The sequence below is a fragment of the Hyla sarda genome, chromosome 9, assembly GCF_029499605.1.
Source record: "Hyla sarda isolate aHylSar1 chromosome 9, aHylSar1.hap1, whole genome shotgun sequence".
NCBI classification, from domain to species: Eukaryota; Metazoa; Chordata; class Amphibia; order Anura; family Hylidae; genus Hyla; species Hyla sarda.
This window is the reverse complement of record NC_079197.1, coordinates 128,736,938-128,750,695: the sequence shown is the minus strand read 5'-3', so window position 1 is coordinate 128,750,695 and position 13,758 is coordinate 128,736,938. Positions and strand designations below refer to the sequence as shown.

At 42.1% G+C, this 13,758-nt stretch overlaps 1 protein-coding gene across 9 annotated transcripts in view; it reads right to left on the bottom strand.

Moving 5' to 3' along the window:
- The window catches only part of MBNL3 (muscleblind like splicing regulator 3), a 182,239-nt gene that overhangs the window by 133,425 nt on the left and 35,056 nt on the right, over positions 1–13,758 (bottom strand). Inside the window, exon 1 of one of the 9 annotated variants that reach the window (XM_056539022.1) lies at positions 8,415–8,737. The exons of the other annotated variants lie outside the window; for them this stretch is intronic. The gene's annotated coding sequence lies outside the window, so the exon portion shown is untranslated. Of the gene's footprint in view, positions 1–8,414; positions 8,738–13,758 lie in introns of those variants that run through there. 9 annotated transcript variants of the gene reach the window in all.

Genomic DNA, 13,758 nt, shown 5'->3' with positions numbered 1-13,758 from the left:
CAACATACAATGGTCGTCCGGGAACCAATTAATATTGTAACTTGAGGGACCACTGTAAAGTCCTGCCTAAGCCTGCAGGTCCTCGGCACACAACCCAGTAGAAGTGGAGACCAGCAGAGGACTGAGAGCATTGGCACAGTAGCTGTGGAGGACATAGTAAGTTTATTTTTATACAAGCCCCAGCCCGGGAGCAAATTTAGCTTTAGCCTGGACAACCCCTTTTTCCTGCTGCAGTAATTTAATGCTAATAATGCTGCAGTAAAAATATAAAATGTCTAGACTAAGCTTGAGGGACCAGTAAATGTTTTCTTAAATCCATTTTCTCCCTATCCAATATAAAAAAAATAACGTATTTGATAAAAGTCTGTTTTCAAGTATTGGAATGGAGAAGTCTCCGAAATATAATTCCTTTACGTCGCTGCAGACAGCTTTTTGCCATACTTATTAGACATCCAGCCTTTCCGCTGCAGAGAGGAAATAGGACGGGGAAGGTTAATCAGATTTGACCCACACATGTCAGACTCATTACAGCTAAGATACAAGATGCCACATTTGTTATATGACTGCAGTGGAAACCGAGCAGGCTGCCATCAGCTGTCTATACCTCCATCTAGACGTGACCTCTTAAAGGGGTACTCCGATGGAACACATTTTTTTTAATCAACTGGTGCCAGAAAGGTAAACAGATTTGTAAATGACTTGTATTAAAAAAAAAAAAAAAATCTTTACCCTTCCAGTACTTTTTTTTAGCAGCTGTATGCTACAGGAAATTATTTTATTTATTTATTTATTTTCCTGTCCACAGTGCTCTCTGCTGACACCTCTGTCCATGTCAGGAACTGTCCAGAGTAGCATAGGTTTGCAATGGGGATTTTCTCCTGCTCTGGACAGTTCCTGACATGGACAGAGGTGTCAGCAGAGAGCACTGTGGACAAAAAAGAAGTTCAAAAAGAAAAGAATTTCCTCTGTAGCATACAGCTGCTAAAAAGTAAAAGAGGAAATTCTTTTCTTTTTGAATTGCTTTTCTGTCTTGACCACGGTGCTCTCTGCTGACACCACTGTCCATGTCAGGAACTGTCCAGAGTAGCATAGGTTTGCAATGGGGATTTTCTCCTGCTCTGGACAGTTCCTGACATGGACAGAGGTGTCAGCAGAGAGCACTGTGGACAAGACAAAAAAAAAGTTCAAAAAGAAAAGAATTTCCTCTGTAGCATACAGCTGCTAAAAAGTCTGGAAGGGTAAAGATTTTTTTAATAGAAGTCATTTAAAAATCTTTCTGGCATCAGTTGATTTAAAAATTTTTTTAAATAAAAATGTTTTCCACCGGAGTACCCGGTCTCCACAAGGATAACATAGTAATACAGATACTTGGTCTAGACCAGTGGTCTCCAACCTGCGGACCTCCAGATGTTGCAACCGGAGTACTCCTTTAAAGGACATGTCCGGTGCTCACTTTTCTTATTGTATCCGTTCCGGGCTGCAAAAAAAAAGAAAATAAGCTTTCTCTTACCTGCCTAGGCTCCCCCGGAGCTCCGGTACAGGTGTTCGGTCCCCGGGATGTATTCTTCTTACTTCCTGTTAGCCCGGCACGTCACACGGAGCTTCAACCTATCATCGGCCGCAGCGATGTCCCGCCTCGGCCAGTGATAGGCTGAAGCTCCGTGTGACGTGCCGGGCTAACAGGAAGTAAGAAGAATACAGCCCGGGGACCGAACACCTGTACTGAAGCACCGGGGGAGCCTAGGCAGGTAAGAGAAAATTTGTTTTCTTTTATTTTTCAGCCCGGAACGGATAAAATAAGAAAAGTGAGCACCGGACATGTCCTTTAAGGTCTCCACAAAGATAACATAGTAATACAGATACTTGGTCTAGACCACAAGGATAACATAGTCATACAGATACTTGGTCTAGACCAATGGTCTCCAACCTGCGGACCTCTAGATGCTGCAAAACTACAACTCCCAGCATGCCCGGACAGCCAGCGGCTGTCCGGGCATGCTGGGAGTTGTAGTTTCGCAACATCTGGAGGTCCGCAGGTTGGAGACCACTGGTCTAGACTATCTGTCAGTGATCAATCTTTCAATAAGAAAGTGATGTCTACCAAATATTACCCATTAAAATGGGCAGGGATCTGCAACCTGGGACTTTCCAGCTATTTCAAAAGCACAACATATTTTCTGCAATATACAATTTCATCTTGCCTTACGGTTCCCAGGAGAATTTTGATTTATGATTCAAATTGAGCATTTTTTTTGAAGCAGATCATAAAAATAGGCAGAATCTTAGATTTCTTTTTTGCACAGTAGAGGCAGCCGCCAGGGTCGAATGTTTTCTCTGTCTAACCATGCACACTGCATGCCTTCACTGACTCTATAAACTTCACTATGCCCTTGTTTGCTCTCCCCTTCCCCTCTTCATGATACTTGTGCCTCCCTCTCTGTAGAAGAAAGTCCTTTACAGGAGCTTACCACCCAATATGCTCTGCATATCATATGTTTTGTCTGTATGTGTGGTGAGGGTGTGATGAGGGCAGATGGAATTACCCTAGGGGCAGATGGCATTGTGTTCGTGACGCCAGGGCATGGTTTATCCCCTACACCACCCGAAGGTATACCGCTGCACCCTGGGCTAGGCACGGAGGGCAAATAATGACTCCAATGCCAAGTTACGGAACAACGGCAGCTTTACTGAGTCAGACAGGTGTAATAGTCTATACAGCTTGGCTGGGACCATGGAGGTGACCAGTGACTTCAGAGACCTCAGGGCTTGCTGGGACTTATAGTGGACTGGGACAATTTGCTGCAGCGCCACGCTGACTAAAGACAGATTGACTTGACTATGGTAGACTATCACTGACTTCACCACTTCTGTAGCTTACCAGGCTTTGAATTGACCTGTGAGGTACTGGACTTTAGGATGTGGCTGTGTGGTAGACTTTAGGCCTCTTTAGGACTCCAGACACACACCTAGGACTTGACCTTACTGCAACTCAGCAAAGACTTAAAGAGAGAGGTAAGAGGCTCCACCCAGGGCTTATATGGGGGAGACTCTGGTGAGGTCCCATAGGTCACCCTTAGGCCACATGGTCACTAGTACCTGACTGGGTTACAATCACATGACAACAGGTCTTAAAGGCCTAACACATTTTATATGCAATACTCTATATAACAAGCATAGAAGCAAATATACAAAGGAACAGGTGCAGGGGGGGGGCCCAGTATGGGTTACTGTATGGAGTCTGCCTGACAGGACATCAAGGGTACAGGGGTGCAACTGGGCCACCACTTATGAAAATCCAAATGTCTTGGAATAAAAGAAATAATCAATGAACAAAATCGAGAGTTAAACCTGCAAAGGTATGCTTTTTTTGTCTGAGTTAGTCAAGGTAGATAGCCCTGTCTAGATGCCCTATCACTGATGTTCAAAGACCCCACCAATAAATAATCATGCATCAACCCTATCGGACACCAATACCATATAATACCATAGTATAATAGTTAAAATATTATAATACAAGACATATTATAATAAACACCAATAAAGTGGATGTCCAGCCAATTATTACCTACTTGCCCTGATCCCCCGCTTTTCTGACAGTACGTGGTCCTCACTGATCAGGACTGGTCTCCAGGATAATGGCTGGGTAAACCAGAAGAATCATTGTCTGTAACTCTACATTGGTTGGAATAAAACCCACGTTTTTTGCAGGATACGCTGGTGTGATGCAGAGATCTATTGTCTACTTTCATGTTTGGAGATAAAGACCAGGGAGTGGTGATCAGCAGGAACCGGACACTATCGGAACAGCCTGGACAACCTACAATACATGACTGACCTATAAATATTTGGAGGCACATAAGGCCCATTTCACACTGCTGGTATGCTTCGGCAAATTCGGCGGTCAAACTCCCTCTTTTTATAAATCTTTTGCATTTTTTCGGCCTTAATTTTGCCAGAGTATACCGGCAAATAACGGGTCCCGATGGACCCCATTGTATTTAATAGCAGCCTTTATTTTTGGAGAGAAAAACCAGAGAAAAAGACAGTGCAAGCACTATTTTTTCTCCGGCTTTTCTCGATCCTAAAATAACGGGCTTCACACGGCCGGAGACAGCCGGGAGTGTGAACGTTGCCTAAAGCTTAATAATCATAATCTACACTACTGCCACCAACCTACTATATCCCATGTATGATACTGGTAGTAATGCAAACTTGTTGTTACACCCACCCTGATAAAATATGTACATGGTTTATTCGGTACTGATGCCGCCTCTGCCACACAAACCCAGAAATATACCGTAACCGGAAGGTGCCAGAAATTAAGACCCATGTGACCACAGCATGTATTGCCGCCTGTGAACTTTTGTACTTTTGTTCATCGCACTTTCCAAGGAATCGGATTTTCTATACAAATACTGTATATAGTATAGGGTACATTGTGGTGATTATACATCTCACTATATTTGGGCTTTAGTGCATCTTTGTACTGCAGTAGCAGAACGTTTATTCAGCAACAATCCGCAAAACTGTTATTGATAATAACCTGTTGTCTGTCGAGGTCTATAAAGCATATAATGTGCATGAATCACTGGCTGACTCACGGACTCACCCACAGGAGTGGTCACAATATTGTGTCTTGTCCAGCCGATCTGTAATGTTTTACAGGAGCTCAATGAAATGCAACAGTAGATATTCATGAAAACCTGGTACAAGTCTCCACCAGTACTGGGAAGAATTGGTGGGTTGGAGTAGGTATCATATCTATATTATAATAGCTGTAAAACTCAATAATAATTTGATTGCTTTTAGACGATGTAGGTCATATTTGCCAACTACCTTTCCCCTGGTTGCTAAAACTGCTGATTTACTACTGATATACTACCTACAGCATGTTAGTATTGGCCCAGACAGACCCAAACATGTAGCCAAATCTAAAGAGAATGCTAAAGCATAAAGTCTATGCTAAAAACCAGAATCAACATGAGTGTTGGGCCAGTTTAATGCAAGAGTATATTATACAGTAGATGGATTTTGATGGCCATATTACATCTGACTGTCCTGGTTTGATAAACCAAAAGTTGCCCATACCTTACGTCACGATCTTCCGTTCCCATGGTTGGGAGCCAGAACCTCCAGCGCTGCCGGAAGCAGATTCAGGTGGGTGCTGCATGCTATATTGCGGGGGTCCCCAGCGGCGGGACCCCCACGATCAGACATCTTATCCCCTATCCTTTGGATAGGGGATAAGATGTCTAGGGGTGGAGTACTCTCTTTAAAGAGTAGCTGTGGTGTTTAAATTTTATAATCCTCCCAGTTCACTGCCCTCATCATGATAAACCACCCCCTGCCTCTATTTTTATTATTTGTTAGTTTTCTGCCTTGATATTGTATTTTCTGCTCAGTCTCAGCATTCCAGACTGTATTTTTAAAACACAAATAAAACATAGAAAACTACATTTTTTTTTTAAACAAAGTACATTAGAAAGAGTTTTTATTTACCATAAGGAGTGCAATAGCAATAATTAGTTTTACTGACCGTGCCCATTTAAAGTAACGTAAATGGGCACTGTCATGAATGGAGGGGGAGTGGCGTGAAGTCACTGGAGATTCAGCACCCGCATAGAAAGCGGGTGCTGCGGGGAGATCGCGGGGGTCTCAGCAGCGGGCCCCCTGCCATCAGACATCTTATCCCCTATTCAAAGGATAGGGGATAAAATGCTTTTGCCCGGAATACCGCTTTAAGAGAGTTGTAGAGAGGTATGTCCCCTGTTATACAGGGACCTAAGTAAAATGCAGGGACCTAAGTGACTGAAGTTACTTTGAAGTGGCTTATAGACACTCCCAGATAGAACTTACTAATAACCATGATGCATTATAAATGGCAGTATGCCAATATACATATAAAATTGTGGTATTTATTACAAACTTGAGCCATGATGCAAGCGTGAACAGAAACCTATGGATTGCTGCCACCTTAGGATATGCTGACACAAGTGTTTTTTACATAGATTCACAATCCCTGTGAAAAGTGCCTCCCATTTATTATAGTGGGGATCCATGCTATATGACGTGGATATTTTTTTAATTAAAATAAAAAAGGGGAGATGTTGGAATCTGTCCACCTTGACTGAGGCTAAATGTACACACACACATAAGATAGCTGTTAGTCAAATGACAACCTGATCTCTCCATACACATGAACATTCGGATTGGCTGAGCGTTCATGTGTTCTAAATTGAAAGAGGAGAACTCCTTTGGCAGCAGCTATTTTCTCCGCAACCAAAAGGTTTTGCAGTTGCCCTTAAATTCACCCAACAGTTCTCTGCTGACATCATGTGTCAGGGCATATTCGGGGCAAATTCACATTAGACAGTTGCTCGATCCCAACAAAATTGGGATCATCCATTGGCAGATAAATCTCTTGCAATAAAACAAACTGCAACTTAGTGGCAGAAACCCATAGTTATTCTACGTACAAACAACACAATTCCAGCTCTCACCTCTTCTGGACTGTAATCCTGAAGCTGGTAGAATTCAGCTACTTAAAATCCAAAAACAAAAGATGGTCCGTATAAGACTATGTTCACGCTGTGGAATTTCCATGCAGAATTCCGCACGGATATTATGCAGCAGCAGAGTCCCTTTGATATCAATGGGATTCTGCTGCACTGTTCACATGGCAGAATTCCACGCCAGATGTCTATTTTTTCTACAGCGTCTGCATAGAAATGCATTGCCGGCACATTTCCGTGCATACATACCACTGACAGCGGGGTGCTGCCGGGAGAACGGTGGAATGTCCGCACGGAAATTTTCTATGGAAAAACCCTGAAACTTCTTTATTCCCACTTATTAAAATCCAAGTACAACGATAACGATAACACAGTCAAAGACTGACACATATCGTCTCAAAAGCCTTATTCAAAGACATATCCTGTATTTGTCCATGAATAAGACTTTTAAGCCGAAACGTGTCGGACTTTAACTGTGTTATCCATATCGTTGTGCTTGGATTTTAATATGTAGAAATAAAGAAAGAAGTTTTATACGGACCATCTTTTGCCGGATGGTTGTTTTTGGAGCATAGGTATTCTCTGGCAGATCCAGTCACACGAACACAGACTTATAGTTGCACGCTTCTGCGTAGTTCATCACCACAGCTGCCTATTCATAACTCCGTCTACTATATAGTAGGTGTGAAATGAAGGTTTATATGAAATTTTACATATATTTATTTCCTATAAGTAAAAAGGACTGTATATACCTCAACTCTATATACTCAGGGGAAGCGAGAGACAACCTCCCAGTTTAGGCCTCCCAGACACCCTCCAGGAGTTAACACACACACAGAGTCATGGTGTTTCCGCTCACGCTGGATCCCAGCACTTCCTCCTGCAGACCTCACTTCTGCACAACAGTAAACACAGAAATATCAAGCACTTTCTCCCCGCGCCTCTCTTTCTCCCCTGTACTCAGCAGCAGATTCGGATTACCTCCATCTTGCCCTGCCCCTGCACACAATATCCTCATTCTTCATGCACCGAACAGGTTAATGATACCAAAGGTGCACACGTTTGCACAGCTGGGCTGCACACCCCGAGCGAGGCACGCACAATACTGCTGTTGTGGCACCAGCTCTTACGCCACCCTGATCGTGAAATCCCTTTTAGTGCGCATATTTCATTGCCTTTTTCTCCGTAAAATGGCGCGTACCACATTTGCGCCATTTTCTAACGAAGATCTTTACGATACAGTAGAGTCTTCCTTTTTTTTTTTTTTTTTTTTTAAAGCTGTATGCCATATGGTAGGAATAAAATAAAAAAAAATAAAAAAGTGTGCGCAATCTATCAGTTAAAGTGACAGTAACGCCGGAGCTGCCATACGGATGTAGGGTCTGTGATTTTTCGCAATATCTTGGCTGTGTGCATACAATTACGATATATACACGCATCATGTACGATACCATGCAGAATAGTTATAAAGACATATCTGTGTTTTGTATTACTGAAGAATTACTAACTTTATGTACAACAAGTGCTACTACGCTAGCTCTAGTAAAGGCAGATTGATTCGCTATAAGCACGGTGGCCTCCAGCTGTTGCAAAACTACAACTCTCAGCATGCCCGGACAGCCAACGGCTGTCCGGGCATGCTGAGAGTTGTAGTTTTGCAACAGCTGGAGACTATTCTAGCGTTCATAACCTATGTGCACACAGACGGACATCTTGCTGCGCAGAGAGAAGACGTTTTGCAGAAAAGGTGAGGTCTGAGCAGTCAGCAACACAAGGCGCGCACACCCACAACATGAAATCTTGTTCGCAACTCCCTATCCTACGCCCTTATGGTACTTTGCCCCCCTTACAAAATCCTGGCAAAGCACCTGGCGACCGGAACGTGTAAAAATGAACCCGTACCTCATTCTCTTCTCCGACTGGAAACCTCTCATTAGCCAAAGCAGCATTTTCCGGGGAAAAAAAAGGGGGGGTGGTGGTGGTGGGGATTAGCATGGACAGAAAGAAACCACCATCTCCGATAAGTGCCGTATTCCCAGCGTAACGCCCACCAAAGCGAAGAAAATGACAAAGCGTGCTCAAAAGTTCTCCCAGTCCGAGGAGGCGAAAAAATAAAAGTAAGCAGTCAGGAAACCAGTCAGAAGTGCCGCCAAAAATGTGAGCTCTTTTCTAAAGAAAGGCCCTCCCTTTCGACAGGCTGCCAATCAAACATGGGTCACGAGGCTGTTTGCTCAGACTGAATAGAGTTCCTATTGACACAGCTTATGTCTGCAGCATGCTACTCTCAGCAAAGCTTTCAAGAACAGCTCAAATTACACAGCGTCTCTCTCTCTCGCTTCTCTTTCTGCATTTAGGGGGCGGCCGTAGATGTAAAATGCAATTTTTTTTTTACATTTTTATGGCAAGTCATGGAATAAATCTTCACAAGTGACCGGTGTTTATACAGCAGCCGGTAGAATACAGCAATGTACAGAAAAAGACGTGTGTGTTCGCAGTCACACAACAAAGTGCTACGAAAAAGTATAAAATTGAATAAAAAATTTCTAAATAAATAAAAAGTAGGGCTGGTAAACTTTACCTGGCAGCTCGGAGCTCTGGGGGGGGGGGGGGGGGGGGACGTGATATCTTATTTTAGGGTTGTTCTCGGTTACAATGAGACGCTTGTGTAAGGAAGTTTGAACTATCTTCCAATCCGACATCTGATAATCCAGAATAATTCTGATAATTCATGGAACTACGTCATAATCCTGAATCGAACCCAGACCAGAAATGGCTCGGAAAACAACAACTAGGATTTTTTTGGGCTATGTGAAAATTAGCAGGCGCTGCGTTTTTTTTAGAAATACATATGAATTTTATACGGCCGCGTGATCGACGCAATAGGCTAACGTTAGCGTCGCATTACGGGCGGTAAAAATGAACATGATGGCATGGGTTTACTGTATTTTCAGCAGTGTTTTGCAAACAGTGTGTCTCCAGCTGTTGTAAAACTACAACTCCCAGCATGCCCGGACAGCCTTCGGCTGTCCGAGCATGCTGGGAGTTGTAGTTTTGCAACAGCTGGAGACGCACTGTCAGGAAAACATTGTCCTACAGATTTATCAAGTGCATCTGTAGCTTCTTATGCCCTGAGAACATAACCTAAGGGTTTTCCTACCTTTTTGGAGCAACCTGGCACAAATCGGGGCAGCTACTTTGCACGTAGCAGACCAATTTTAATGTAGTCAGTTTTCAGGTATGGATCTAAATATACTCACTTAGGCTGGGTTCACACTACGTTTTGTACTTACGGTTCCGTATACGGCTGGGGGGAGGGGGGCGGGGGGGATCGCGGCGCCCGCACTCAGCCGTATTCGGGAACCGTATTTAATGCATGTCTATGAGCCGACCGGAGTGAACCGCAGCCTCCGGTCGGCTGCGTTTTCGGCCGTATGCGGTTTCCCGACCGCAGGCAAAAACGTGGTCGACCGTGATTTTGCCTGCGGTCGGGAAACCGCATACGGACGAAAACGCAGCCGACCGGAGGCTGCAGTTCACTCCGGTCGGCTCATAGACATGCATTAAATACAGTTCCCGAATACGGCTGAGTGCGGGCGCTGCGATTCCCCCCGCCCCCCCCCTCCCCACAGCCATATATGGAACCGTAAGTACAAAACGTGGTGTGAACACAGCCTTAGGCTGCATTCACACCACTTTTTTGCAATACAGTTCCTGTATCAGGTTTTGGATGAAAAACTGATTCCTCAAAACCTGACTAAACTGTATCAAAACGTGTGTACAAATTTTAACCTGTATACGGTTAAAAACCGTATATGGTTTACAAAATGATGTCCGGTTGCATCAGTTTTTTAAGAAAAAAAACATATACGTTTTTAACTTTCCACTCCATTATGAATAAAATTTCACTTGTTTGATTGAAATTCCAAGAAAAAAAAGTAAAAAAAAGTATGGTTAAAACCGTATGGAACCGTATGCACATACGGTTCTGTACGGTTCCCATTGACTCCCATGTTAAAAAAAAAACTTATACGGTTTAATACAGTTTATCACCCGGACCAAAAAATGTGGTAGACTACGGTTTTGGGTACGGGAAAAAAACTGACAGAACTTTAGAGGATACAAAACGGACACAACCTGATGCATCGTTTGGCATACGGGTTTCAATGGAGAGTCAATGCATACGTTTTCCAAAACGGTTCTATACGGTTTTCACATTGAAAACATATACGGGAACTGTATTGCAAAAACGTGGTGTGAATGCACCCTAAAAAGTAGACATAGTAATTTTTAGGCCCTTTTCACAATACCGTTATCACACAGCAGTGTGACGGCCACTGGGAAAAAAGAGCGAGAAAAAAAATACAGCTTGCACCGTTTCTTTTACTTCCGCTACTATTTGACTATAATGGGTTCCATCCGGACGTGCTGTTGCCCATTGCGCCCCATCAAAATGACGGCCGTCAAACTAAAAAAAAAGAAAAAAAAAAAAAAAGAGTTTGAAGGTCGTTCTTGATGAGGCGCAACAATAGTGTGAATGTAGCCTAAGTAAATCTGGGCCATTATGGACGCATAATATGCTAGTGTGAAGGAAGCTTTCATTTTTTTTATTTCTATCACAGTCCAGTAATTCAAAATGTATTTCATTTCCCCAAAGATCTATTAGGTTGCATTAGTGCTGGATTAAAGAATTCTATCAAATATATAATATATATCAAATATCCTACACAAGTATGTACACTGGCCAGCCATAACCCCTATCACATGTACAGCACCCTGGAACCAAGGGCTCTCTATCAATAAATTAATAATAACAATAAACCACTGAAAGGTGAATAACATTGATTGTCTTGTGACAATGGTGCCTTTCAGGTGGCGGGATATGTGAGGAAACAAGTGAACAGTCAGTTCTGCCAAATGTGGAACAAGGAAGAACAGCCAGTGAAGTGGTGACAGGTTCATGGGCATTGATGTGTGTGGGGAGTGAAGGCTAGCCTGTCTACTTCAATGCCACAGAAGAGTTACTGTAGTATAAATTGCAGAAAAATTTAAAACTTGCTGTGATAAAAAAAAAAGTGTTAAAATATACAATGCATTGTAGAAACATAAAAACATAGAATGTGTCGGCAGATAAGAGCCATTTGGCCCATCTAGTCTGCCCAATAATCTGAATATTTATGAATACTCCTTGTCCCTACATTATATGAAGGAAAGCCTTATACCTATCTCTATCTTATATGAAGGATAGACTTATACCTATCCCTATCTTATATGAAGGATAGCCTTATGCCTATCTCTATATTATATGAAGGATAGCCTTATATCTATCTCTATATTATATGAAGGATAGCCTTATACCTATCTCTATATTATATGAAGGATAGCCTTATATCTATCTCTATATTATATGAAGGATAGCCTTATACCTATCTCTATATTATATGAAGAATAGCCTTATACCTATCTCTATCTTATATGAAGGATAGCCTTATACCTATCTCTATATTATATGAAGGATAGCCTTATACCTATCTCTATATTATATGAAGGATAGCCTTATACCTATCTCTGTCTTATATGAAGGATAGCCTTATACCTATCTCTATCTTATATGAAGGATAGCCTTATACCTATCTCTATCTTATATGAAGGATAGCCTTATACCTATCTCTATCTTATATGAAGGATAGACTTATACCTATCTCTATATTATATGAAGGATAGCCTTATACCTATCTCTATATTATATGAAGGATAGCCTTATACCTATCTCTATCTTATATGAAGGATAGCCTTATATCTATCTATATCTTATATAAAGGATAGCCTTATATCTATCTATATCTTATATAAAAGGATAGCCTTATACCTATCTCTATCTTATATGAAGGATAGCCTTATGCCTCGTTGAGAGCTTGCCATCTTTTATACGTGACACCAACAATATGTTGAGGAGACTCGATAGGATACATGCAGAGGAGAACGCCATTTTGGTAACATGTGATATCGAATCATTATATACCAATATACGCTATAAGGAAGGAATTGCGGCTGCAAAGTTCTTTTTGGATGCCAGTGACACAGGAAAGGAGATGACGGACTTCATTCTCCAGATGCTTGAATTTACACTTACTCATAATGGGGGAGATTTATCAAAACCTGTGCAGAGGAAAAAGTTAACCCCAGTTGCCCATAGCAACCAATCAGATCGCTTCTTTCATTTTTAACAAGGCCTATGCAAAATGAAAGAAGCGATCTGATTGGTTACTATGGGCAACATTTTCTCTAGACAGGATTTGATAAATCTCCCTCAATGTGTTTAGGTTTAAAAGATCCCTCTACCTGCAACTCCAAGGCACAGCGATGGGGGCTGCTTGTGCACCCTCATATGCTAACTTGTTCTTGGGGTTGTGGGAGAGGGAACTTTTCCTGTCAGATCGTGGGGAACTCGAAGTGGATTGTGTCCTGTTTTGGGCGCAGTACATCAATGATGTCCTTATGATATGGCAGGGAGATGAGGCACAACTGGTCCGGTTTATTTCAGGATTAAATAATAATGCCAAAAATATCCATGTTATGTGCATCTATCACCGTGATCGCATAGATTTCCTGGATATTACTCTGACTAGAGATTCGTCTGGACTATTTCAAACAGACATGTATAGGAAACCCACATCCACCAGTACCTATTTACATGCATCTTCTTCTCATCCCCAGCACATGTTTGATGTTGTTCCCATTGGACAATATTTGAGGGCTTGCCGGATATGCTCCCCAGAGACATCATTTCAATCTCAAGCAAAAGATCGACGTAGAAGATTCAGTGAAAGGGGCTATAGTCAATGTAGTCTGAAGAGGGCATACAAAAGAGCGACGACCACCCCAAGACAACAGTTATTGCAACCAAAAGGGAGTATCTAGAATTCACAACCAGTGAGATCCGTTACCAATTATAATTCGCAGTGGAAAAATATGATGAGATCTTTGGAAAAATATTGGTCTCTATTGACTATAGATCCAGTCCTGAAACAACATATACTACCGAGATCGACTATTACTGTGAGAAGACCAAAGAATCTGAAGGATATACTTGTAAAAAGTGAATATTTACCACCACTGTCATCTGTTTTCGGATCTAGGAGTATGAGGCAAGGATGCTCATAATGTAGACATTGTTTGGCGTGTCCAAATATACAAAGTACTGATGTTTTCTTTAAATAGTACCTGTTACTAAATAAACTTTCCTAAA